This window comes from Marmota marmota, unplaced genomic scaffold (assembly GCF_001458135.2).
Source record: "Marmota marmota marmota unplaced genomic scaffold, marMar, whole genome shotgun sequence".
Lineage (NCBI taxonomy): Eukaryota > Metazoa > Chordata > Mammalia > Rodentia > Sciuridae > Marmota > Marmota marmota.
The window spans coordinates 22,976,319-23,004,317 of record NW_026000240.1 but is presented as its reverse complement, the minus strand read 5'-3'; the positions used below and the strand labels follow the sequence as shown (position 1 = coordinate 23,004,317).

The 27,999-nt window shown below is 43.3% G+C and overlaps 1 protein-coding gene and 1 long non-coding RNA gene across 2 annotated transcripts in view; one reads left to right on the top strand and one right to left on the bottom strand.

Moving 5' to 3' along the window:
• Window position 1: 1 nt before the first annotated feature.
• Window positions 2-27,899, bottom strand: LOC125613521. Its single transcript, XR_007344048.1, has 2 exons — window positions 27,420-27,899; window positions 2-816 (listed from the first exon to the last, which is right to left on the bottom strand). It is a non-coding gene; the product is annotated as an uncharacterized LOC125613521 (long non-coding RNA).
• The window catches only part of Zbtb38 (zinc finger and BTB domain containing 38), a 70,276-nt gene continuing 51,489 nt past the window's right edge, over window positions 9,213-27,999 (top strand). The window contains exons 1-3 of the mRNA XM_015486987.2: window positions 9,213-9,409; window positions 10,661-10,743; window positions 27,666-27,731. The gene's annotated coding sequence lies outside the window, so the exon portion shown is untranslated. The remainder of the gene's footprint in view (window positions 9,410-10,660; window positions 10,744-27,665; window positions 27,732-27,999) is intronic.

The window sequence follows — 27,999 nt, the reverse complement described above, 5'->3', positions numbered from 1 at the left end:
ATGTGGGAGAATATTCCATTTCATATATTGCTCGTTAGAGTATGACATTTCAACATTTTTGAAAATGATCTGGAAACAATCTATTAAAATTAAAAATACACAAGATAATTTGGTCTGGAAACCTCACTTTGGACAACGTATTCTATAGAAATCAAAGTATAAAAGTCAGGATATTCATTGCAACATTGTTCTAACAGCAAAGCAATTTTTTAAAACAACTCCTGGGTGAAAAAAAAAAACCCTATTTATTTATCAATTGAGAATGATTGAATGACATATAATCAGCCATACCAAGAATGAGTCAGAGAACTCCTTCCAAACTCTAATTAATCTTGTACCATTAGAACACTTTTATTGGAGTTGTCTCTGGTTTTTATATAAATTTGTTATAAACTGAAATTGTACACCCCCACGCTCAGTAAAAAACCAACCTTGCCTTTGTATAATAGCAAGTATTTATAATCGTTGATACAAAGACAACAAAGCAATGTCATTAATTTCTAATGTTGGAAGATTCTAATCCTGAACCAAGCTCTTTATAAAAAGATGAGACCTCAAACATCAGAGAGGCACCAGAGACCACCATGTGACTCGGTTCCCTTTAATGATCATCATGGGTCATCTTGACTTCTTGGAGCCCACAGTTCTGAGCATCCCAAACATCTGGGAACATGCAGGAGATCATTATCTTCAATCTGAACAGATGTTCTACTAGTTGAACTTTTAAAAGTAAATTGTAATGTGTGTTGTTGAATCCCAGTGAGAAAAGTCAAAAGAATTCTCCTTGTCCGCGTTGACCCTGGTCTTCCCGGGTACCTGGAGTGAGAGATGAACATCTTAAGTATAGCCATGGGAAACTTCCAGATTCATAAGTCTAATGGTTTAAGTTGGAATTGGAGTACAGTTCAACCTCCTAAACACCAAGAATATTAACTCTTTTTTTCTTCGTGATGTTGGGGATTGAACCCTGGGCCTCAGGCATGAGGGATAAATATTGTACCTCTGAGTGACATCCCTTGCCCAACACTGATTCTGGGAAGAGGTAAAGGAACAGAGAGTCCTTTCAAGTCTTTTATGACATTGCTTTTATTGATGAGCATGTATTACTTTTGAATTCTGAATAATTCTAATTTTAAAAGTTTGTAGAGGAATCAAAAAAAAGAGAAACCTCCGCATAAGCCGTGGAGGAGCCACCCATTCCCTGGGCTGTTCTCTCCCTTCTGTAGCCCAGGGTATCTCCACCTGGCTAGCACCGACAGCTTGGGCTGGATCATTCTAGATGAGGTGGGGCTGTCCCTGGTTTCTCCACACTCAGTAGCACTAACCCCCACACACCTTCATCCAACAACAAAAAATGTCTCCAAATGTTGCCAAAAATCCCCTGGGGGACAAAGTCTGTCCTTGTTGAGAACCCCTGTTCTTGTCTCAGGGGACACACAGAGCCAGCGCTCACCAAGCTTCTCTAACTGCGTCAACACAGGATCTGTCGATCTGTTTCCAGAGGCTATTTTCCTCCAGAGCCACTAGGGGGGACACTCTGCCACACAAAGGACAAAAGCAGACAACTTTGTTTTCCTCTGCTCCCTGGCTGATTTCTGTTTGTGATGACCCAGTCTTAACTAATAGTATTGGGAGTGACAGTGCCTGTTCCCAAGGCTTGGCCAACTATTTATCTTGTGTTTTGTGCCATAAAAATCAGTGTTTTTAGATCTGATGGGGGAGAGTAAAATGGTCTTTGCTTTTTAAACATTCTTCCTAAGGCAGTTCGATGAATCATACCTCTAAAAAAAGCAACGTGTTTCCGTGAGGAGAACCCGTGGGGCAGCTAGACTGGGGGGGGTGAAAAATCCAGTTCTCCTCCTGGCCTTGCCAGTTTGCTCAAGCAATTTGCTTAAGGTCACTCAGTGAGTTAGGTAGTCAAGTGGGGATTTGGACCTGACCTAGGGACTTCATGGGAGAGTTGTGAGCATCAAGTAAGATGGAATGCGTGAGTCTTAAAAAATAGAAAATCCTGCACAGGTTCAGCATGTAGATTTGCAGACTTTGTGGGAATGAGAGGAGGGGATGGCTGAGAGGTGGCACATGGCCAACAGCCCAGTCCTTCTCCAAGGGTTGCCAGGTTCAGGAAGAGACCTCAATGGACCCACATCCACTGATGGAACTTCATCCCTGGGACTCAGTTACCCTTCCCATCAGAATGCACAGATGGTTGCTGAGTGTTTCTTCACACCCTTACCGGTTATTTAAACACCAGAATGAGGCTGGGTAGAGTGGTGCCCTCCTCTAATCTCAGCTCCTTGAAAAAAACGGAGGCAGGAGGGTCACAGGTTCAAGGACAGCTTCAGCAACTTAGTGAGACTCCACCTCAACATAAAATTTTAAAAATGGACTGGACATGCAGCTCAGTGGTAGAGCGCTTGCCTAGAGTATGTAAGACCCTGGGTTCCAGTCCAAGTACTGAAAGGAAAAGAAACAAGAACAACAACAACAAACCTTAATAAAAGATCTACTTCAATTCTGTTTCCTAAACATTAAAAAAAATAACCTTTCAGCCACTGTAGGAAATACATTTCTCAGAGACCCAGCTCACATACATATCATAAAGTTGAAACAAAACAAAAGTTCTACTTATAATGGACTTGGATATTTTCTATTTTGCTTTCTTTCACTCTGTCACTTGAAACCAAAGCTGGCCCACTAAATAATGGGTCCTGACCTGCAGATTATTTCCCTTCTTTCTTTCCTTTTGTGCTGGGGATGGAACCAGGGACCTGCTCTTACAAAGCAGGTGCTCCACCACCAAGCCACACCCCAGCCCCAGACTGGAGCTTCAAAATCACGGTACTAGAAGGTTTTGTGAGAAAAGAGGAGGGAACATGAGATTCTTATGCTCAGCTGGGGACAAAGCAAGAGATTCGGCCACCACACATTATTCAGGGAGCCTCAAGCATGAACTTTTCACAGTTTTCCAAGGGCTGATTCCCATGATTCAGGAAGAACAACAATTCTAAATTCAAACTCTCTAAATGTACTAAATAAGTGAGGTGGGCTATTGGGTAGCAGCCCCCAGGCTGGATTCTCATGGGGGTCATGGTCTAAACCCCACATCATTCAGATGAAGTTTAGATGGACATAATGCAACAACCACAGAATTTTTTTTTTAAGTCAACATATATTGAGTCCTTACTGTATATCAGATACTGTACCAAGCGCTTTATAGGAGTTAAGGGACCTAAGTTTGTTCCCTGATTTTTCCAGCTCAGTTTCTTCTCTTTCCCCATCAGCAGAAGAACTAGATAGGCGTAGAAAGACCAGGGTGCATTGGTTAGGACTGGGAAAAAAAGTTTTGTAGGAAGATTGGGGAGAAGAAGTGGAGTCAAAGCTGTGGGATGCAATGGGGTTTGCATAGAAGATTTTAATAAGTATCACTGGGGTCTGCATAGTGTTTGAGAGGTGCAAGTATTGAATAAAAACTAATTTAAAATTTCTTTTTGGTGACTGGATCACAACAACACCCTAAGACAGCACCGCAGGATTCAAGATCACAATAGTAGTACATACACATTGCCTTATTTAATCTGCCTAATAAACTAATGGGGTGGTATTATAATTTCCTGTTTTTTCAGATGCAGAAAAGACTGACATAGGCAGAGTAACCTTAGGGCATCCAGCTAATCAATAGTGGAGCCAGGCTGGGATTTATGTTTTTCAATAGCCAAAGGATAAGCTCTTAGCAGATACACAAATGAAGATGATTTCCACTCTAAACCATATCAACCAAGAAAAAAAAGTATTTAGAAATAGATTTAACAGAAGTAGGTGCAAGATTGCTACACTGAAAATGGCAAAATATTGTCAAATAAATTAAAGATGTAAATAAATGGAAAAGCCTCTCGGGCTATAAGGTCAGAAGACAATATTATTAAGATAAGAAGAGACCCTATTTAATTGATCTATAGGTTCAACACAACATCTGAATCCAGCTGGACTTTTTGCAGAAACTGAGAAGCTCATCCTAAAAATCATATGGAACTGCAGGGGATTCAGACTAGTCAAATACTTTTTTTCCCCTGCAGGGTTGGAATCAAACCCAGGGCCTTCCACATGCTAAGCAAGTGTTTCTACCACTGAGCCCCATAGCAATCTTGAAGGATTCAAGATAGAATAGGATATAATAGGGATAGAATGCTTGCCTAGCATTCTCAAGGTCCTGGATTTGATCACCAGTGCCACATAAAAATAAAAATAAATCCTGAAAAAGAACAAAGTTGTTGGATTCACACTTTCAAATGTTGAAACTTATTATGAAGCTGCAGTAATCAAAAGAGTGTTACCAGCATGAGAATAGACATCTAGATCAATGGAATCAAATTGTGAGTCCAGAAATAGCTGGACTCTGTGGCACACACCTATAATCCCAGTGGCTCAGGAGGCTGAGGCAGGAGGATCTCTAGTTCGAAGCCAGTCTCAGTAACTTAGTGAGGTCCTAAGCAACTCAGCAAGACCCTTTCTCTAAATAAAATATTAAAAAGGGGTAGAGATATGGCTCAGTGGTTAAACACCTCTGGGTTCAATCCCCAGTGCCAAAAAGAATCCAGAAATAAGTACTAATACTTATATTTATTGATTTTTTTACAAAAAGACCAGTATAATTCAATAGAGGAAAGAACAAATTGATTATTTATTTACTTACTTACTTACTTATTTATTGTACCAGGGATTGAACCCAGGATGTTTAACCACTGAGCCACATCCCCCAACCCTTTTTATTTTTCATTTTGAGACAGGGTCTCACTAAGTTGCTTAGGGCCTCCATAAATTCCTGAGGCTGGCTTTAAACTTGTAGGAAGACTCTCCTGCCTCAGCCTCCTGAGCCACTGGGATTACATACCCAGCTAGATTATCTTTTAAATAAGCTTTATTTTAGATGTACAGAATCATCATGAGAATATTCTTTTCAACAAATGATTCTGGGGCAACCAGATATCCACATTGAAATATGAATTTGTATTTCTACCTCATACCAGAAACAAAATTACCTTCAAGTGAAACACGGGCCTAAATGTAAGAATGGAACCTATCAAACTCTTACAGGAAGACTCAGGTGTAAATAACCTTGAGTCAGACAACTGTTTCTTAACTAAGCCCGAGTGATAGAAATGGAGACCAATAAGTAGAACTTTATCAAAATCAAAAACTCTTATACTTCAAATAACACCATCAAGAAAGTGAAAGCACAACCCACAGACAGGGAGATAATATTTGTTAAATAGTTGTATCCAGAATACACAAAGCACTCCTACAACTCAAAAACAAGAGGACAAAATGCCCGTTTAAAAGATGCACAAAAGATTTGAATTGGCAGTTCACCAAAGAAGGCACACAAATGGTCATTTGGCTCATGAGAAGACACTCAACTTCCTTAGTCATCAGGTAAATGCAATTCAAAACCGCAAGGAGTAGCACACCACACCCACTAGGCAGACTGGACCCGTGCTGGCTAAGATGTGGGGAGAGCAGAACCTTCACGCATTGCTGGTGGGGTATAAATTACGTGGCACTTTGCAGAACAGTTTGACAGTTCCTCAAAATATTAAATATAGAGCTCCCATGTCACCCAGCAACACTACGTCTTGGTTTCTGCCCCAGAGACGTGAAAGCAAAAGTCCACCAAAAAACTGGTGTGTGAATGACCATGGTAACATTATTCATGGTAGCAAAAAGTAAACAAATGTTCAACTGATATAAAGGTAACATGCCATATATCCACCCAGTAGAATATTATTTGGGCATAAAAAGGCCAGGCACAGTGGTGCATGCTTATAATCCCAAGGGCTCAGGAGGCTGAGGCATGAGGATTGCAAGTTCAAAGCCAGCCTCAGCTGAGAGGGAAGGTTGTGGGGCAGCATTAATGAGGGTGCCAAAAGCGAGGCATTAAGCAACTCAGTGAGACCCTGTCTCTAACTAAAATATAAAATAAGACTGAGGATGTGGCTCAGTGGTCGAGTGCCCCTGAGTTCAATTCCCAGTACCCTGCCCCCACAAGAAAGGAACGAAGTACTAAAATATTCTAAAACATGGCAAACTTTGATAGATTAGGCTGAGTGAAAGTAACCAGATATAAAAGACTGTATATTATATAATTCTATTTGCACAAAATGTCCAGGCAAGGCAAATCTATTAAGCTGAAAAAGAGATTCACAGTTGCTTAGGGCTGGTGGTGGGGTGATGGCTAATAGGTACAAGGTTTTTGGGGGGATGACAAAAAATATTGCAGAATTAGATCTCTGCCGCAGTCCAGCTGCAGCAAAATAACCGGGGAGTGATGAGCAACTTGTGTAGATTGATACAGCAGGAGTAGGAGCCGTTTATTGTAGGACAGGAGCAGTATTTATACATTCCACACAGCTTATCTAATTAACATAAACTAGATACAGCAGTCAACCAATCAGGAATCTCCACACTTAATGGCTCGCTGGCGCCACCTCACAAACCACTCCCTCTGGCAAAATGCCAGGCGCCATCCTGACTTGTTTATAGAGCTTAACAGATCAGAGGTCACTCAAGTCTGTAAATATATTAAAATCCATTGAATTATGCACTTATGTGGGAAAACCTTATGGTATATGAATTTTATCTTCACTTTTTTCTTTAAGACTGGATGAAATGATAACAGGTAGACTCAACAAGTTTAGACAAGTGTTCTGAGGAATTCCTTGAACTTTCAAAGGTTTTTAAGAAAATTTCCAGTACACAGCTGCATTTGTTGTAGGGAGACAAGGTTCCAGATGGGGTACGGGCGAGGAGGTGCTATGGTACCCTTCTCTATCCCCAAGTGCACGGTCTGCCTGACTCCTGGGGTTGACCCTCACTGTTCATGTCAACCCCAGTGTATATAATGCAAGGATCTGGGTCTCAAACTTATCTGCTCTTTTCCTGTTTGCATTACCCTGCTGCTACCAGGTAACATGAAAATTAATCAGTCTCTATTCATCCTCTCAGAGAAATAAATACCTGCTTATATGAAGCAAGCAAGGCCACCAGGCCTCTGGGGAAACAGAGCTTGGGAGGCAACCAGAGGCATTTTCTGCAGAGAGGGAAGAAAAGAATAAACAATCCTTCTGCCAAAAATGCCTGGAACTTAAAGCACTTTCCTCAGCCCAAGGTCAGGCTCTGTGTGGATGTTGATAGTGAACCTGATCCCTGATCGGTACCACTGCTCCCTGGATGAGAAGCTTGTGGCTTTCTCTCTTAGGAAATTCACCTCTGCTAATTCCACCTGCCAAGGGATTCAGACCCCGCAGAGCAATTTAATTCCCCAGAATGGCAACTGACAGAGCTCCTGGGAATGAGGTAACCATGCAGTGTCCCCTGTCATTAGAGACATCGACTCCCCGAGCCAAGAAGGGGTCCCCATGGCCAGACACCCCACCCCAGAATGTTGAGGGAAGGTTGTGGGGCAGCATTAGTGAGGGTGCCAATATCTCCTGACCCCCCTCCCAGAGGGGCTGGAAGTCCCTGGCTTTTGTCTTCCTTTTTGGAAGGAGACATTTAACCCCAGGAGAATCACAGAAAAGTACCACCCACAGAATCAGACACCACAGTGGGAGAGGGTACCTCCAAGGTCACCCTTGTCCTGGGCCCAGACACCTTCCCCACGTGGACGGTCCCCGCTCACCATCCCCCTCCTGGCCATTGTCAGGACCCTCACTCAGACCAGGAAGCAGCTGTCTGTGGCAGGACAGTGAGAAGAGCCGGAGACTACTCTAGATCTGCCAGGTCTACATCTGCCCATTGCTCCTAGCTTCTCTTCCTACCCGGAACCACACCTTCCTCCAATGCCTTCCCAGGTCTGCATGCCTTTGAGAAGGCTACCAGGTCTTCCTTCCCTTGGTCTTCTTGCTGTCCCCAGACTTACCCTTTCCTTTCACAGATCCTCCCACCCATGGCATCCATGAGCCCAGGGCAACAAAGTTAAGCCTGGGCCCCCTCCAAGGTCCTGTCCACTGCAGCTTGTGGACCCTGAATCCACCACACACAAGACCGTGTCCACTCGGTCTTTTTCTCCTGGCTCTAGTTTCTTTTCCCCTCTTAGACCCAAGGATAGACTTGCCCTCCAGTCCACCCTGAGTAGCCCCCTACTTGCCAAGTAGGCCAAGTGTTGGACCATCCAGAGGCCAAGAGGCCAGCTTCACCTAGATAGAACACCCTGATTTGCTTCCTGAGAGGATCTGATTTCAAGTCCTATCTTTGTTTTTATCTTCCTCTCCCATCATTCATTCCAGCTGCACAGCATAGTGGTTAAGAATGTGGATGGAGATCAAACAGTCCAGATTCTGACACTAACTATCTGTGAGGCTTTAGAGAAATGTCTTAACCTCTCTGAGCATCCATTTCCTTTTCTGTAGAATTAGGAATCATAGCTTTGTCGTGATAAACCAATAAATAATCTTCATAAAGCACTTAACATGGAGGCTTAAACATCCCACTGCAAGAATTCAATGTATGTACTCTATTGTTTTATTTTAAAATGATCATTTATTCGTTCTTTGTGTAGCTGAGTCTCCTGCCATACATGGGGACCCCCTTAAATCTAGGAAGAGCTGGCTGGTATTGGCACTCAGAGAGGGAGCTGGGGCCTATGGCTCTAGCACGCGGCAGAGAAGAGCGACCAAGCACGGATGCCGCCCAGGGATTGTGACAAGAATGGTGTCACCTTTCCACATCTCTAAACACCACTGGATTTCCTGGGTCAGGTGGGCACCACAAGGAGGAAGGCAGTGGACAGAGGGGAAAACCCTCTTCTTCCCTGCTTCTGTCTTTGACCGAGAGCAGCCATGGCTCTCTTGCCCAGGAAGGTGATGTCCTTTGGGGAGGCCTTGTGGAATCTGTCTGGACTGTTCCGGAAGTAGGAAGGGCAGTAGGGGGTGGGGAGGCAGCAGGAATGTTCTCCTGGCCCGGGAGAGTGTGCCGAGAGGAGGGCCTCTGGACATCAAAGGTTCCTTTTGTCCCCTTGCGAGTGGCAGGACAGCCCGGCTGCTGGCGATGACTCAGGCCAGGCCCTGACGTCACCCAGGCTGGGCCACTGGCCTCCCTCGGCAGCCAGGAAACCGGCTGGGGAGTGGCACTCACAGCTGCAGCAAATCTCAAAATAAGGAGGCCGCTGCGTTCTCCTCTCCATCTCCCCACAGCACACCTTTCTTTTCTTCTTCATTTTTTAAGACCTCATGGAAGGTTTTACTTGTAGATCAACTTTCCAAGCCTAGGAAGTCAGAATGAGTGACATCATCAGAAAAATATGTGGAGCCGGTCTGGACCAGGAGTGAAGACCCACAGCAGGAACACGGTGGTACCTCCTGAGCCCAGGGAGTGGGCAGCGTCTGGGCTTCAGAGGAGCCAGCGCCTCTGAGTAAGTGAAGGCCCACCCTTGGCCCCCTCACTCCGCGCCCTTCATTGTGGGCGCCATCTTGTTCCCTGACACCCGAGGCCTGGCAGGCCCAGATTAGAGGGGGGAGCGGGGACTGCCTTTGGGAGACCTTCTCAATACAGGTCCAAAGGGAACTGATCTCTTTTTTTTCCCCACTGGACCAGACAAGAAAGTGGGGGGGAAAACACACACCCACACACACACACACACACACACACGCTGAAACCCTGGGAAAAATATAGCCCCACATCAAACCTCTTGTTTTGTCTCCTCTTCTTTCTTCCCCACCCCACGCCTCTGTTTCAAACTGCCAGAATGTTTGTGCAGAGTTCTGGACTGTTTGCTTCCTGGATCTTATACCAACCCGTCAGACATAAAAATAAACCTTGTTCTAGGCAAATATGTGCCCTGTGCGACCAAATGGTATTTCCACACTTAACCTGGTAAAAGATGGCAGCCCTGGTGGGAAACTGTCTACAGCACTTATGTTTTACAGAGCATTTTCTGGTGGTCCTGGTATGTGCACCTTCATTATCGCATACCCTGTTTACAAAGGGCATTTTTGTCAGGGCAGGCGGTACTGAAGATTGAACCTAGGGCCTCACACATGATAGGCAAGCACTCTACCACTGAGCTACATCCCAAGCCCTTTTTATTTTATTTTGAGACAGGTGTTACTAAGTTACCCAGGTGGGCCTCAAACTTGCAATCCTCCTGCCTCAGCCTCCCAGGTAGCTGGGATTATAGGAGTGCGCCACCACACCGGGCTCAGAGGGCTTATTTTCATTCCAACTTGTGTCATCGCATCTGGGATGATATTAAACTCAATGTTTGTTATAATTTTGTGCAAAAACTCTTCCATCTTTGCATAGCCTATAATTTATGAGTTCTAGAAGTTCCTACTCAAGAAATTTAAGTTTCTGAAAAAAAAAATAGTAAGGCACACATGAGAACTGCAAAGCACATAGGATGATTTTCCTGGCTTCTGAAGTCATCCCCTGAGTCAGCATCTAGTCTTGTATAGCTTACTTAGCACAGTGAATGTGTTCTGCATAAAATCTTCATTAAATTGATGTGGGGGTGGTTTAAAAATGAGTCTTATTTTATAGGCAATAGAGAAACTTGTCATTTACAAGAAAACAGTGGTGAATTCCTTCGTGAACTAGTGCTCTTTGAAATCAACTACCACATTCTAATATATGTTTTTCTTTTTTTTTTTTTTTTCTTTTTTAGTAGATCAGTTTGTCACAAAGTGAGGCCCTGCCATACTTCTGTTCTTCTGGCTGCGTGATCTGAATGCTGTGACCATTAATTTGGTGAGTGTTATTTGTCCCTAGTGGCTGCTTAAATTTCTACTTTTTTGTTTTAGGGTAAGATTTAAAGAAAAGAGGAAAAGGCACAGAGATGTCTGCACTTGACAATTGCAGGTATATTAAAAAGGACTGGTATTAAGGAAAGACAAATTGCTATAATAGAATCCAAAATGTACAATGTCTCAAAAACAATAAATAGGAGATTATTTCCTGCTCATGAAACAGTACAGGTCAGTGGAGCAGCTCTCTTCAATGCATTCATTCCGATCAGGGCTGGGACTGCAGCTCAGTGGTAGAGCACGTGCCTGGCACGCACAGGCCCCTCAGATCCATCCCAGCACCACGGGTCAGGATGGGCATAAGGAATGGTCAACCAACCATACAACAAAAAAAACATTGGAGATTCACAGATTGAGAGAAGTTCTACCTACTGCAACATGTGGTTTTCACAGTTACCTGGGGTGTCTTCACTCCTGGATGGAAGAAGAGAGTGTGAAAATGTGCACGTGGGCCACGCACGGTGGCCCATGCCTGTGATCCTAGAGACAAAGGAGGCTGAGGCTGGCGGATTGCAAGTTTGAGGCCAGCCTGAGCAATTTTTGAGACCTTGTCTCAGAATAAAAAATAAAGGACTAAGGGTGTAGCTCAGGGATAGAGCACCCCTGGGTTCAATCCCCAGTATGAAAAGCAGTGGGTGGGCAGATGGGAACATTACACAAGGGAAATTTTCATGGGCCAAGACTAGAAGTATAGCATTTCATATCTCCTTACATTTCATTGGCTAAAACTCAGTCATGTGATCATAACTAAGCACAAAGCTGTCTGGGAAATGTAGTCCCTTCGTCAGGCAACCGCTTCATAGTGACAACTATGGAGAGTTCTGGAGAAGTTGTTTTATCTGGCATAGAATATGAGAGAACCTGGAGATGCTCTAGGATAAGGTTGCAGAATGGAGCAACAGGAAAAATGAAACTTTATCAGATATTTAGAATTTTCTAACTGACCCTCTTAGATAACATCTGGCCTATGGGCAAGGAGCAGTGAGGCTTCTCAAGGTGCATCTGTCCACTGCGGCCCTAAGACTGTAGGTGAGCACCTGCTGCTGGGAGGCCTCTGAAACAGGAAGAGCATTCTTCCCCTATTTTTCTTTCCAGGGCCTCTTGCTCTGGGATCCTTCTGGTGTGGTCTCCTTCGTGTTCTGGATCCAAGCATACCATCTGAAATTGTTCAGTGGAATCCTGCTCCCCAACTATAAGCCATAGTGATTTATTGGAAGTCTCCTTGTTTCCTTAACACATATCTCTGTCTGTTCCTGGGGACTTTGAGAGATTATTGTACCTCATCTGTTCCAGATCGTAAGGGGAAATTTTCCCTAAGGAGAAACCTTCAAACCAAATTATTAGAGAAACATTTTAAAGAAGGCTGAAAAGGGCCTAGGTCAAGATATTAATACGACACCCCAAAGGAGTTGATACATAACTCTAACTTTTTCTGTTCAGGAAGTTTCAAAATATTTACTGAAATAATGTGAGGTTATTAAGCGCTGTTTGGAGAATGCTTGGCTCATTTTCTGTTTTCTGTAGACTCTTAACTGTTGTTGATCTGGGTTGAGTTTTCCGCTCACTGGTAAGTTTCAGTAACCACATGGTAGGTGCCTTATGATGCCCTTCATGTAAAGGCCTCCAATAACAACAAACTTGAGCCTTTGTCTGAGCTGCCAGGTACCTACTTCTCTCATTTTGTCCCCAATAGCTAGCTAAACAGTCTGGTTTCTGATTAAATGTTGCCACTGGACTTGACATTTCTAGCACCCACATCCACACCCTAAACAGCATGCATTGTCCATTGTATGAAAAGGTCGGTCATTGGCCAGTTTGACTCAGCCTCTCAGATAGCTGACGACAGAGCCCAATGCCTGGTCTGCTCTCCGAGTCCTGCTGCCTAAACTCTGCTCAGGCCCCTGATACCAGGAGTGGGCTGAAGAGGAGTGGAATAGAATAACAAGTTGATTTTTGGCAAAAATACTGCCACCTCTGGAGATCCATTTTCCCAGGGGCTGAAAATATCTCCTGAGCTGGGAGCTGACTCTGCCGATAGAGAAAGTCAAAGATAAAGACAGGTTAATGGGGGACTGTGGTGCTTTCTAGAAGCAGAAAGCCAAAGAAGTAAGTTGAGAACAAGTACCAGTTTTCAAAAGCTGGAGCCACGTGGGGATGATCTATTGCTGGAGTCCCAGCCTAACAGGGTCTCCCAGGAAGGGCAGAGCCCAAGGCCCCAGTGAAGGAGGAAAGATGTCAGTGTCTGTGCATTAGGCACACGGGCTAAGCACAGCTCGATAATTTCAGCTGTCATCTGACAGGACTCCTCAAAGCTCATAGTGTGTTGGAATTGACATATGAGTGGTGGCTGGGTGGGGGAGGGGTCAACATCCTGATTTCTAATTTTCGGCTGCATAGTACAGCAGGAAGAGGGGTGTGACCATGAATTCGCATAACCAGAATTTCACTGCTGTTGACACTTAGTGTTTGAAAGAAAGCCACAGATCTTCATGACCATTTGACAGGGTAAACTCACAGACAACACCATCCAGGCAGGGTTGTATATAAGTGCACATTTTATAAATATTTTAATATCTGACATTTTCCCCAATAAAACATCAAAGTAGGTCTCATGGAAGAAGCTAGACTCTCTTGAACTTACCTTAATTTGGGGTTTTATAATTTTTTTCAGTTCTGATTATACATGAGGTGTATCATTCACATTTCAGAGACCATAGTCTTTGCAGAGAGACCTCTGAAGGTCTTAGTCTGGCTTCCTTGACCCATGCTGAGCAGATGTGGAGGAACACAGCAGTCTCATGTGGCTGCGCCTACAACACTTGCTTGTTCTAACCCAGAAGTTTTCTAATAGTCAGAGCGCAGAAGTGTTCCCTTCCCCTGGGTCAGCATTATAAAATTTCTCCTGTTCCTTTTAGAGGGTTTTGCAATAAGCCCGCATCATATTCACCAAAGCTAAGAATTCACAGTAATGGGGCTTTGTAATTTCTCACGCTGAAATCCCCTAATTTCTTGTCAAGAACCAACTTGGAAAACACCACACTGGAGACTTCGAGTTTTGTTATTAACTCAAGCAGCCTCTGGTTTTCATCAGACTTTTAATGCTTCCTCCCTCCTCTAAAATGGTGTTTCTGAAAAACGTAATGTGGAGGCTCTGTTAGAAGAAGTAAGGTGGATGCCTGAAACGAACAGTCTGGGCAACTTAGCAAAATCCACATCCAGTCAATGAAAGTAATCACCTTCATTATGGTCAGTACTAGTGTTTGGGCTTTTGATGTTGCTATTAAGAATCATTGTTTTATCCCAGTGGCTTGGGAGGCTGAGGCAGGAGGATTGTGAGTTCAAAGCTAGCCTCAGCAAAAGCAAGGTGCTAGGCCACTCAGTGAGACCCTGTCTCTAAATAAATACAAAATAGGGCTGGGGATGTGGCTCAGTGGTGGAGGCCCCTGCATTCAATCCCCAGTACCCCGCCCCCACCCCCCAAAATCATTGTTTTGGGGGAAAAAAATTTTTTTTTTGTCTTTCTTAATTTTCTTTCATCTGGATTCTTAGCACCACTCCTAACCAGCCAAAGCACATGGGGTAGGTTTCAGTGCCCACTTGGGGAACCTTGACTCTAGGCCAGACGCCTAACTGAGAGGCCGGCCACTAATCTCATTCAGTGAGATGTTTGACCTGGGATTTGCTGAAATCTTCCAGGGTGGATGGATGAGTCACCTTTCTACCAAAAGATGATTCCTGCAAACCTTTGGGGGCTCCTGGTATGTTGGGAAAAGGAGATTTAGAAACCACTCATGGAAGCATTGACCTTGAGTGGGGCCTCCTCTCTTTGTCTGACAGCCTCTGATCATGAGTGCAGCCCTCAAGGGTGATGGGGGAACTTCTCTCCACATTCCAGATCTGACAGGCATCATCCTAAAACTCAGCAAGGAGGTGGCAAGGTGGCAAGTTCTTTTTCTTTTCTTTGAAAAAATTATCTTTTTACTAGAATCATAACTGTTCTCTGAATAAAACCTGGAAAATTAAACAAAATATCAAAAAGAAAATAAACTAACACCAAGCCACAATTCAATGTAAATATTTTGATGAAGAAGTGCTTTTTAATTTTTCTTGTATATATTCTTTTAAAAATTATTGAGATGAGCCGGGTGCAGTGATGCATGCCTATGATCTCAGAGATTGAGGCAAGAGGATTGCAAATTTAAGGCCAGCCTGAGCAACTTAGCTGTCTCAAAATTAAAAGCACCCCAGGTTCAATCTCCAGTAGCCAGGGCAGGTTTTGCTCCACTTTCTACTTAACATGTAGCAAATATTTTTCAAAGTCACTAAATGCTCTTTGAAAACAGGAGATTTTTAATGTCTACGTTTCCATCGTATGGATACATCTTAACTTATCTTTCCATGGACATTTTGAATACCGCCCATGTTGCACTGTTATAAATACATAAACATTCTTAAGATAAATCCTGTGGACATCTTAGGAAAAATCCTTAGAAATTGGAGCATATGGTTCAATGACCTGCTTTAGAGCTCCTGATGAGCACTGGTGAATAGGCTCCAGAAAGGTCTCAGTGTCTATTTCCAAACCTTGGTGCCCTTTAGTTTCTCATAGTCAAATGCAGGCTCCCAGGCCATAGTGGCATCAGAACCTCTGAGAGGCATCCCAAGAATATGCATTTTAATTCATCCTCCCAATTCTTACGCACATTAAAGTCTGACAACCAGTAGCATGCAATATTCAACTAGTTCAATGTACATTCAATTTGACAAACATTTATGATATAAAATAAGTAAAGCAGGGCTGGGGTTGTAGCTTAGTGGTGGAGCACTTGCCCAGCATATGTGAAGCACTGGGTTCGATTCTCAGCACCACGTATCAATAAATAAAGATCAAAATGGTACAAACTTTGGGCTGGGGTTGTGACTCAGTGGTAGAGTGCTTGCCTAGCATGTGCAAGGCACTGGGTTCGATTCTCAGCACCACGTATAAATAAATGAATAAAATAAAGTTCCATCAACATCTAAAAAAAAAAAGTACTTAAAAAATTGAAATCTTTAAAAAAAATGGTAAGACTTTAAAAATTTTTTAAAAATCAAAAAATAAGATAAGTAAAGCAACCCCAAACTAGTATATTGTCCTAGCCTCTTTTGTGCTCCTATAACAAAGTACCTGAGGCTGAGAATTTCATAAAGAAAAAAGATTTATTTAGCTCACAGCACTGGGGGTTTGAGAGAATATCTGCTCAGCTCTGGCAAGGGCCTCATGATAAAAGGCAGAATCACATGCAAGTGTAGGAAGTGGCACACACAGAAGAGGGACTTAGAGCTGTGCCAGGCTGTCTCATCATGATCCTCCTCACAGGAAGGAATCCCATCCCATGGCCTATATTAACCCATTCTGAGGAATGTGCCCCATGACCTAATTTCCTTTCACTGAGCCAGGCTCCACCTCTTAAAGGTCCTGCCACCCTCAACACACCACACTGAGAACCAAGCCTCTGGTACATAAAGTCCTGGAGGACAAACCATACCCACGCTATAGCACATTTCTCAATCAGAGTTTACCTTGAAGCCTTTTTTTTTTGATTCTGCATTTTGGGATTTCCTTTGGTATGGTATAATAAAAAGCTTATTCTTTGCTAGGGAACCAGGAAACTTATTGTAAATATGAGATCACAGAGGCCAACATGGTTCATTTACTTCCTGGGTGGTCACCCAGACATTCAGTGACGGAGGTTGAACTAGACAAAGACACACCAACCACTGGGTAGTAGACAAAAGGAATCAACGAGAAGACTCACTCCTGAAGCCATCCCCTCATCCCCAGGAGGGGCCCAGATATCCATCCTAGTCACCTAAGGAGGCCAGACCCTGCGCCCTGAGGTGGTAGTACTAAACTAGATGCAAGAGGACCCAGGGCAGCCATGCAGAGGGTGTCCAGGAGGTCCAACCACAAGAGCAGAGCACGGGGGTGAGTCCAGAGTCAGAAACCAAGAGAGCAGAGCGGGGTTAGGCAAGGGCCAGACTAAAACACCTGGGCAGATCTCCAGGCAAGGCAGCCTCGAGATGAGAAGAAGGAAAGCCAGGGCTGGAGGGGAGCTATAGCAGAACTTCGGACAGGAGGGCCTCCTCTCCAAAGCGGAAAGGTTCTGTGGCTGGCCCGCCTCGGACAACAGGGAGGGGACAGCAATGGACCTCAGGGCAGGGACTGAAAATGGAAATTTAGAAAACAATGGTCGAAACAACCATAGGTCCTCCTCACCTTCTAAGAGGAAGTGTGACGCTCCCTCCTGCCTGTGGAACAAGCGGAAACCAGCAGGCCACATCCACCAGTCATGCTTGGTATCTGAGGGCCCCAGTGCCTCCTCTCCTTCCATGACCTCAACTGCTGGAAGGCCCCCATTGCATCATTTGACCTTCAGGTTCTGCCTTCACAGACAGCTCAGCTCCCCAGAGTCCCCAATTGGTGTCTGGATTCTGTAACTCACCTGTCAGTTTCCTGCATGGCTCGCTCTGCCATGACAGCTGCGGAAGCATTAGAGCCAGACCCCCCGGCATGCCCCACCTGTGCCATCCTCCATGCTCAGGCACCAGGGAGTTGGCCTATGATCACCAAGTTTTACTGATTCTGCGTGTGCCGCCATTAACTCATGGCTGTCCCCACTCAGGATGGCTCCTCTCCTGATTCATCCCAAACTCATCCACCTGGGGATCCAGGTTCACAATAAGTATAGATTCTGGCAATGTCAACAGTTTTCCTTAGATCTGAGGTACAACTGATAGAAGCCCGAGAATGACACGGGCAGTTCAAGTCCTATCCGTTTGCCTTGTGCAAAGCCCATGTCCATGTTGTCCTGAACAACGTCCTCGGCTGAGGCACCTCCTCATGATACTCAGAAGAAGTTCTGATTACTCACAGGACTTGGATCCCCAGCCAGGAAAGTCTATGTTGTGACAACGTGCCATCAGATCTAACCCTTTGAGGGCAGAAATTGGAGCTCCATGAAATGCAGACAAGGTGTCTGGACCCTGTTTGAAAATATTGGGTGGTCACAAAGCAGGAAGTTCAAAGGCAAAAACGTATTCAGTGGGTTCTATGATCTGGCAAGTGCCACTGGTGTTCCCACCCTTACTTGTTTATGTTGACTCCAAGTCCCACTTCCCCTCACACTAACTAACTAACTACTAACTAACCAACCTTGGGAATAAAAAGCATTTATAAAATCTTAGGTCAAAGGTACAGGAGGGTGCTGGCCCAGGCAAGCTCTACCCCTTCCCATAGGAGTAGCTGGGCCAAGGACCATTGCCTGCTGGGCCAAGGGCCATTACCTCTGAGAGGCCAGCATCCCCTGAAGGCGATGTGCCACCACACAGTCAGAAGCAACTGGGCAAAACTGAAAGCTCCCACCATATCCAAAGAGACCATTCCTGTTTCCCATCATCTAGATGTCAGCACAAAATGCTGTTAGACAGCTACCAGGAACAGTGGGAGATATCTGGGGCCAACTCCCCAGGATCTGAAGACCCCCAAACTGTACAAGCCAATCTTGACTGTGGACCATCAAAAGGAGCCCCTAAAAGAGAATGGCTCAAATTAAAAGTACTGATGTTATTAAATGCTGATGAGAAATGTAGGCAGGATGGATCTCTCATAACCTGTTGATGGTAATGGAAATGCACAGCCATTCTTTGAGACAGTTTGATGGTTTGTTATAAAGCTAAACATATACTTAACCTATTATCCAGCAGTTCCTCTCTTCGGTAGTTACACAAGAGAAGCGGAAGTGGATGTTCATGCAGTAACCTGTACATGAACGCGCATAGCAGCTTTGTTTTTAATAGCTACAAACTGGTGACAAGGCAAATGTCCTTTCACAAGTGTGTGGATAACCACCTGTGGTACATCCAGAACTTGGAACACCATTCATCCAAAAAAGTACTCGCTGTTCACCTGCAACTTGAACGAATCCCAACAGCATTATGCTGGGGGGAAGGAGGCCAATCTCAAAGGGTTACATATGGTATAATTCCAAATTCCAAATACCAAAGTACAGCAATAGGAACAGATAGGGCTCAGGGTTCAGGGCTGGGGCAAGCATGCAACTAGGGGGTGGCACAGGGATTTGTGATGATGGCGTAGTTCTGTGACCCGACTACGTGACCCATGTAGACACACAATAACATTTCACAGAACCACAGAGACACTCGCAGAGAGCATGTAGAATCTGGGAAATCAGGCAAGATCTCTGCCTGACCTAAGAGTATACCAGTATCCGTCGCTTGGTTTAGACAATGTTGAGGGGAACAATAAAGCATATACTTATTGTACTTATTTTTGTGTGTGGGACTTCTTTTGGATCTATTTTTAAAAGAGAGTTTCAAAAGCAACTTTTAAAAAATTTTTAAAAATAAGTCTTAAGAAAAAGAGGAGGGAGTTCCCCACCTCTGGGGATGGGACTCCTATTGTTTATTTTGCCGCCTTCTAATTTGTGGTTGGGCCTCCACAGGGTCCTGGTGGCTTGGGCCTGACCCTCTGCCTTTCAGAGCTAGCCCACCTCTGATGGAATCAAAGCTCCAGGATTCCAGCACGGAGTGTGAACACGCCCCCTTTCCCCTCCCAGAGACTGTAACTTCAAAGCTGGGTAAAGATCTAGAGATCTAAGAAAGGGTCTCCCAGTGAAAATCGAGGACAAATCATCCTTCAAGCCCCTGCGCAGTAATTTCGTTTCTGGAATGGCTCTTTGTCTGTTCTGCCCTTCACACAGATTATTCTCTTCACCTTCGTCAAACGGCCCCTCCTCTAATGGAGGGAGATTAACCCTTCTCTGCCCCTTTCATTCGCATTCAGTTGAGGGCTTTCTTGTAACAGCACCTCTCTCCAGGCTGGGTGCCCGATGCCACAAGCTGTATGCTACCCAGTGAGGTGGCTGCCTCCCCTTCAAAGCATTGATGCCTCTGTCCAACACCTTTTTGCCAGACTTGGCCCTGGAAAGAAGGTTTTGAAATTAAATTTATGAGGAGCTGCCTGTGTTGGCAGTTCAGCATTACACAAGGCCACGGGCATTTGGGTTAAGGGGCACTCTTGGTGCTCACTACCTTCAGAGCCCTTTCTTAATGAGATTTGAGCTTTATTTACTCCTCTGCTCTGCAGAAGGGCCTCCAGCATCACCTAAGACCAACACTGAGCATTTGGGCTGAGGCCTATGTGGCATCCTGTCCGGACGTGACAATCCACTAATGTACAAGCCACTGTTCCTCCATTACTGGCCTTATTTATTCGGGGGACTCATTTCAAGAGACCATGGTGAGAAGGACAGAGGTGTAAATTTCTTGGCAGGAGGTAAGTTGGCCATCAGGACAACATGCTAGAAAGGTGACAATTTGAATGGTTGACTTTCGTAGGTGTTGGTGAATCTCCTCGTTTTGCACCTTTTGGTTTCAAAACCAGACTGAACAATGTAAAACGAAACTTGCAACTTATTTTTAGCTGTTTATGCTAACTCATGAGATTTTTCTTTGCAAACCAAATAGAATAAAGGTAACTTCAGCTGGCTAAACTTAGTCTGATTGACTTAAAATAGTAGTCAAGTCTAGTTCTCCAATTCTTCTTAAGTAATACTTGGTTCCAGGTAATTTTTGACCAATATTTACTATTTTGGTCAAAACTACTTTGAGTTGTGCTTTTTAAAAAAATCAAGTATGCCATAACATTTTCTTCTAAGAGGAATTGAGAAACATCTTATAAACCCTCTCTACAGGCATCTATTCATTAACCATCTAATCAATAACTACTTATTAAATATCTAAGTGACAGGATTTTTTTTAAATTGAGCCAATGTATGTAAGAGTAGAATACTAAAAATTAAGGAATATAGCTTCTATCCTGGCTGCTAGGGTCTTCAGGTATGACATTGTCTTTGAACTCAATTTTCTTCTTCCTCAAAAAAAAAAAAAAAAAAAGGTATAGCTGGGTACCTGTAATACTAACTACTCAGGAGGGTGAGGCGGGAGGATTGAATGTTTGAGGCCAGCCTGGGCAACTTAGTAAGACCCTGTCTCAAAGTAAAAAATAAAAAATAAAATGGGTGGCTAGGTGTGGTGGTGCACACCTGTAATCTCAGTGGCTTGGGAGACTGAGGCAGGAGGATTGCAAGTTCAAAGCCAGCCTCAGCATCTTAGTGAGGCCCTAAGCAACTTAGCAAGACCCTTACTCAAAATTTAAAAAAAAAAAAAGGGCTGGGGATGAGGCTAAGTGGTAGAGCACCCCTGGGTTCAACCCCCAGTACTGGAAAAAAAAAATTAAAAGAGCACAGATGGTGTTGTCCCCATCCTGTAATTCTAGGAAACACACTCTGCCACCAAGGGCCCGAGGAAATGTTGAGGCACGTTTTAGAGGCCCTGGTGGTATTGGAAGGCCACTCTCATTTCCAGCTCCCCATTCCCTGTTCCAGGAAGGACAGGTTTGCACATAGCACTGTGCTCTGCCTGCCAGTCAGTGTGGCTGCCCTTGGTAAACAAGCCACGAAGTCCTTGAAAGACTTCTATGGGGGTTTTCAGCCCCAGGGCCATTCCCTAACTCACCCAGCAAGTTCTCAGGTTTTAGGAAGTGGCTTCAAAACCCAAAGCCAAAGATGCCACTGGTTGAGGGAGGCAAGAGCTTCCCCTAGTGAGGCCTGCCATTGCTCGAGGCTTCAGTGCCATGGCACACATGAAGCTGTCCCAGGGGAAAGCAGAGACACGAGTAAAGGGAGATAATTCAATACAACAAAAACATATTGTGCTTTTATCTTGAGTCCAGAGGGAGTGAAGGGCTCACTGAGGTTTGTTAAGCGGCTCTGGCTGAGAAGATGAGCGTGCTTGTGGCTCTTGTGAGCTGCGAAGTCATTTATCTCAGAGGGGAGAAAACAAGTAAGTTTGTTCCTTACTTGTTTACATTGAGTCTGGGAATATTTGTTGCCCAAGGTGAAGGAGGACACAAGGAGAGGATTCTGCTCTCACATGAGGTGGATTTATGGATCTGTACAAATGCTTCCTTGAACCCCTTCATTTATATCCCTACCTTCCTTTTTCAATACAATTATCAGCATCTCTAGAAAGAAAAATCTCAACTTTCTGCTGAATGTGTGTTTTGCTAATTCAGGATCTAGACAACCCTGTTTTTGAGTTGTTCTTCATTCCGTGAGTGGCCAGAGGTCAAGGCAGCTGGTGAGCACGTGGGTAGGGGCATAGAGAAGCTCTTGATCTCCGAGGGCACTCAAGGTCATATTTAGTGCCATGTTTCAAATGCACTGAGAAATGAAAGCAGGAACTCTTTCATTTCTATCTCAAGCTGAGGTAGTGGTGTCCATACTGGTGAGGACACCTGCTGCAGACAGCTCCACAGGAGGATCTGAATTAGGTTAAGGTAGCTGTCCACTACAGCCTCCCTTGAAGCTCTGTCATTTATCACGTTTTCTGTGTGGAAAACCACATAGTTCACATTTCCTTCTTCTTCCAGCTTTTTCCTGGAGAGTGAACCTCAGTTGGTCCCTAAGGCTTGCTGCCCAAACCTTGACACCCTTTCCCACATCTTTCACAGATGCTAATGGGTGGAGGTGAGAAAACCAATGTTGAAGAATGGGAGGTAGCTTCCTGGAGTCTGACATGTCCTGGAGTTTGACATGTCTACACCTCACAAGCACTGAGCAAGAGAATCCTCTCATATTCCCAGGCAGGGTGGAGCTGGTTGATTAGAAAACCCCCTTTGAGAGCCATCTGGCTGCCATATAAAATTACTGCCAATGAAGTGACACAGTCATCTGGTCACAAACACCAGGAGGCCGGAGACTTGGAGTCCAGCACTTGGCCTATCCAACCTGAGAAGGCAAGATGGGCTGGATGTTTTAGAATCACAAATGTACAGAACTGGAAGGGACCTTAGACAGGGAAAAATGAACAGATTTTAACATATAGAATCATTTGTTAAAATGATGCATGGAAAACACTAAATTTGGCAGAGAAAAATCTGTTACCCCAAAGTTAGGCTTTTTAAAAGTCCATTTGGGGGTGGATCAGGAGTAGAATGCTTGTCTTACATGTGCAAGGACCTGAGTTTGATCCCCAGCACAGAAAAATATCAATTAATTAATTAGAAAATTAAAAGTCCATTTTAAAAACATATTGGGGAAGTAACACATAATAGGTTATTCATACAGGAGAAAAATACTGTTTGTGAATCAAAGCAGGTCAGTCTTGATTGTTGCACTGATTTTTCTTTTAATTGTAATTTAGATTAGAATAGTCAAACAACTCAATTTTAAACATTTACAACTACTGAATATATTAGGTGTGAAAGGAAACCAGCCACAATTCTTAACACAGTGAATGGCTGCACTCACTCATGAAGGGTGTGATCTTGTACAAATCACCAGATCTCTCTCTCAGCCTTAATTTCCTCATCTTCGATATGGAAATCCTGGATTTCACTAGGTGAAATCTTGGCTTGTCTGGAAATTCAAACTTCTTCCACCTACTTTACCACATAAAACATTTCCAAATTATGACAATCTTCCTCCCAAATCATTAGCTCTCCACCCTTAACTTCTCCAAACTTGTTGATTCCTCCTTTTTTCTGCTGTCTCTTCTGCCTGCTAAGTCTGGCCTATCTTAAATTCTTCATTCAAAGAATTTAAATCAAAGTGTTTTATCTGGCAAATATTTAATTTTTAAATTTCTGGTTGGTGGCATCCTAGGTACTCAAAATTCCCAGAGCCTGGAAAGTAGACACAGGTTCATCTAAACTAGAGAACTTGTTAATTCCCAGAAGCTAAGGGCCCCTCCACCAGGTATCTGCAAACAAAAAAAAAAATTAATGATATTAGGAGTGGAGTGTGGACATAGAAGGAAGTTTTATTCTCTATGATTGGTAGAAAGACAAACTCTGCAATCCATTAGACTTAGATTCGAATCCCAGTTCTGCTATTTACTATGTGACTAGTAATCTTTATAAAAATTAATTAATACCCACTTTACAGGATTGTTGCATTAGAATTAAATAAAATAATTACAATGTGAATAAAATAATTAAATAAGCTAAAATATTGAACAGGAAGTAGATTCCTCATAATTGATAGCTAGAACAGACTTTCAGCTCTGATCAACAGAAAGCAGAAGTTCCTGCCCAGATCTCTAGGCAAGACAGAGATGTTCAGAGTAGGATTGGACTTTCCCAAAAATTTCATCTAAAATATCACCCAAAGGTATTTTCAGTCATTGATAAATTAAGTCATCAAATTGTTTCCAGGGATGAATACAGCAATAGACAGATGTAATAACCAACCTCATAAAAAATAATCTAAGCCTTTTCATTGGAAGAATTTAAATCAAAGTGTTTTATCTGGCGAATATTTAATTTTTAAATTTCAGTTAGAATAGCCTAACCTGATAACAGATGCACCCACAAGTTGACCATCTATACTAGGTGTAAAAAGAAACCAGCTGTAAATTTTAATGTATCGAATGGCATAAAGAAATATGCAAACCGATCCAAATGTTTATCAACCAAGGATTCCTCTGGGACTCAGTGCCCTGACTTTATGTTTTTTTTAAAAAACGTAGAGAGTCAAGCTTTGTTCATACTTGAATTATGTACTTTGCATAAGCCATGTAATTTAACTTTAACCCATAGAACCGAAAATAAAATTAGCTCAGCGTGCAGGACAAGGAGACGGAGAGCAAGTAAGAACGTTAATCAAAGTGAAAGACTCAACCCTCGCTGCTGGCTAGCTCTGTCCTCCAGCTTGCTCTTGCCAGATTATTTTGGATACATTGTGCTTGACTCGTCAGAGTGGCAGAAGCAGGCTCAAATGTTCACTGGGGAAAAGGGATTTTTCTTTTAAGTTAATGTCTGTGCTTACGCCCCGAGGAGGTTAATGAGGTGCACGCAATTTTTAAAAATCATAAGCGAATGCATATCTTTGCCACTTGTAATCATGACAAAGCTGAAGTAATTTAGGTAGGTGTGAGCATTTTTTTTAAGTACAAAACAGGATTTACTAGTCGAGAATATCTGCCTAAGCAAGCTCGTCCCTCTGAATATTTTCAGCCATAGTACGTGTTTGTTTAACCCTAGCAGGTTTGGCAAACATACCAGATGTGCTGGCTGAGTGTTTTGGAATATCACAAAATAAACCAATGTATGGCTTTTCAGCTCGTTTTGACCAAGGAGAGATAGGGAACCCCACGGGAGGTTTGGAAATGGCTTGCCCTGGCATCTACTTTATAAGTGCCAGTAGGAGACCAGACCACCCTTCCCTATAAAAGGACATAACACCATACACCTCTCCAGGGAGCTTGATATGGATTACTGTCATTGTCACTGTCATTTATTATCCCAGACAGAGGAAGCAGCGACTTAGTTCAATGTGGTCAGATTCCATAATTGTGAATATTTAGCCTACATAATAATAATAATCTGTGAATGTTTAACATGAAGGTCTAGCTTTCAAATGTCCTTAATGGAGACGTTCTCAACGGATACTGAGTGGCAAATACCTAGGTGTTTGCCAACCTCCTCCTCAAAGGACCCTGCTTTATAGATGGCCTTCTATGAAACCCGTGGCTTGTAACTCAGTGTGATAGTCTCTCTGAATTCTTGGCCCCCATGGTAAAGGAGGAACTGGCCTAAGGACACTCCATTCTAATTTTCTGTCGCTGTCACTGTTAGCCAGAGCTCATAGAGCTATGATGTGGGGGTGGGGAAGATGGCTCCACCATTGGTGTTAGATCAGGAGCTACTGTGTTCGTTAGAGCCACATTTATTTCTGGAGTAGTTGTGAGAGAGATGTGCTCCAAGGAGAAGAGGACTTGCTGTAGCTCAGGTATGACCTACCACGGGAACAACCCAACTCAGAGACTAAAGTGCAAGGGCTAGAGGTGGGCAGGGTACTTTCCACTCATTCAGCTAAAAATCGCTTCTGTTCTGGGGAAGGAGATAGGAAGTGAGCTAGAAACAAAAGATCCAGTTGTGAAACCTAGTACCTATGTTGAGATGTCCAAATGCCCTCTCTCCTTTAAGAAATTCTGGGGAACTTGAATGTTTGGTTCACCTGATTATTTTCAGCCATTTCTTACAGAAGAGAGAGGCGCTGGAAAACGAGCAACCTCAGAAAATACCAATTCATTTTTTGCACGTGTTAAAATTAATTAACATTAGCATATGCAGTGATGCAATAGGCAATTAATGACTTTGGGGGAGATAAGAAGACAAAAAATGTAAATATTCCATATTCAAAATCCATTTCATAGCATTTTATAAAAATGTTGGCTTATATCCAGGTTCTAAGGGTGGGGGTGGGTATGGCTTCTTTGTAACTAAAGAAACAGAGTGGAAAAGAACATGTTCTGTTTCCTTAAAATAAATGACTGCTTGTTTTATATAGCATGGTAAATGAAATGCTTTTTCTGTTTTGTTTTGTTTTTTACCTGCCGGCACAATCTGGAGAAAATTTTTCTAGCAAGCTACGCTGTTTTCCTCTTTGGGGACATGGTGACACTGGTTTTGTAGCAAAATAGTATTTGCTTATTAGGCATTTCTTAAAAATCCTGAATAAGCAGCTCTTTCAATAGTTTTTGTTCCACATGTTAAACATTTCATTGCAATTTGAGCTTCAATTTTGTGTGTGTGTGTGTGTGTGTGTGTTGATAGGAAGCAATGAAAGGGGATGTGCATAAGAATTCTCGAAGGTTTTTTTTTATTTAAAAAATTAATTCTTCACAATTCTGTATTGGTGTCTCTGCAGAAAGTGATGCCAATTTATTACATACAGCCAAACTAGGTCCCATCAATCTTGAGCAGTGGGGGTAGGGAGGTGTATTGAAGAAGACATGAAATTTGGTGTTTGAGTAGATGAGATTTAATTTTCGGGAAACATTTCACTCATAAAATGGATAGCAACCCAGCGTCGGCCCTGACCTGATGTCAATGTCATCGTACAAGCGTAGCTAAAATAAGCTTCAAAGTAAAACAAAGAACATTGCCTCTCAGCACAACACGATTTCTTCTCCTACAGTATGTACCGTCTAAAGCCTTTCGGTATTCCTATAAATGGCTTGTTACTTTTAAATTTAGCTTTCGAAGGGGGAGGGAGGAGAAAATCATTTTGCATTTTCTATGTTCTGAACACGTACAGTATGCAGCTGTAAGTCTTAGTATTATTTAGGTCAATATCCTAAATATAGCTTTTATTGTTCACGATGGTCAGCTATACATCCCAAGAAACTCAGCATCAATTTATTTTTCTGTACTGATTTTTTTTTTCTGCTGCTCATTTTAAGAAAATTCATTCCCATCTCAATACAATTTGGTCTGAAGCGGTATCTGCCGTTCTGTACTGCAGATACATTCAGCAGGATACATTTACGCTGCTTGTGGTTAAAGGTTATAGAACGGATACAGACAGCTGATCATGCATTCTTCTGCAAGCCTGCCGGCACCGTTTAGGATTTTGAAAAATAATCTAGAAATGCTATACCCTTTATCAGAATCATCCTGTTCTTTGCAATAGCTTAACAGTTTTGGTTTTTGTTGTTAGCAATTCTATGAAATTAACAGCCTATAAAATGCATCCCGGACCAGATACATACTGTATTGAAAGCTTTCTTCAAGAAGAGGATATGACTGTATTCGTTCCAGCTTATTTTCTTCCTTAGCAAAAGGATTGGTTCTCAGAGGCAGAAGGACACATGCAGTGTGCAGCAGCTCTGCTTAAGTGTGTGAAATGCCTTCTACTGTCTGGTTGCAGAATTTGGAGTTTGCTAAACAGTGTTTAGTGATTGGGCTCATCTTGCATCAGCAGTTGATGACATTTTTCTTTGTTCCCTCCTACTCAGTTGAACCAAGACTCTGAGGCTGATATGCAATGTCACTTACAACATTAATCAGATACTGCATTTAAGGTGAGCTGTCCCTTGCCTCCTCCTTCCCCGGTGCTCGTGTGCTGCATGCATTGCGTATCTTGCTCCTGCGAGCCTAAGATGGCAGGCAGGATTAGCGGGGCTTGTGCTGTGTGCATGCTGTGTACAGAATTCATTACACGTTGCCTAGTATTTCAGATGTGAGTATGTAAATGCTCTGTGTGCCATATCATCTGGTAGCAAAGACTTTTTTTTTCCCCCTCTTACAGCCTTAGGTATTTCGACATCACCTTTCATTTCCGATTCATTT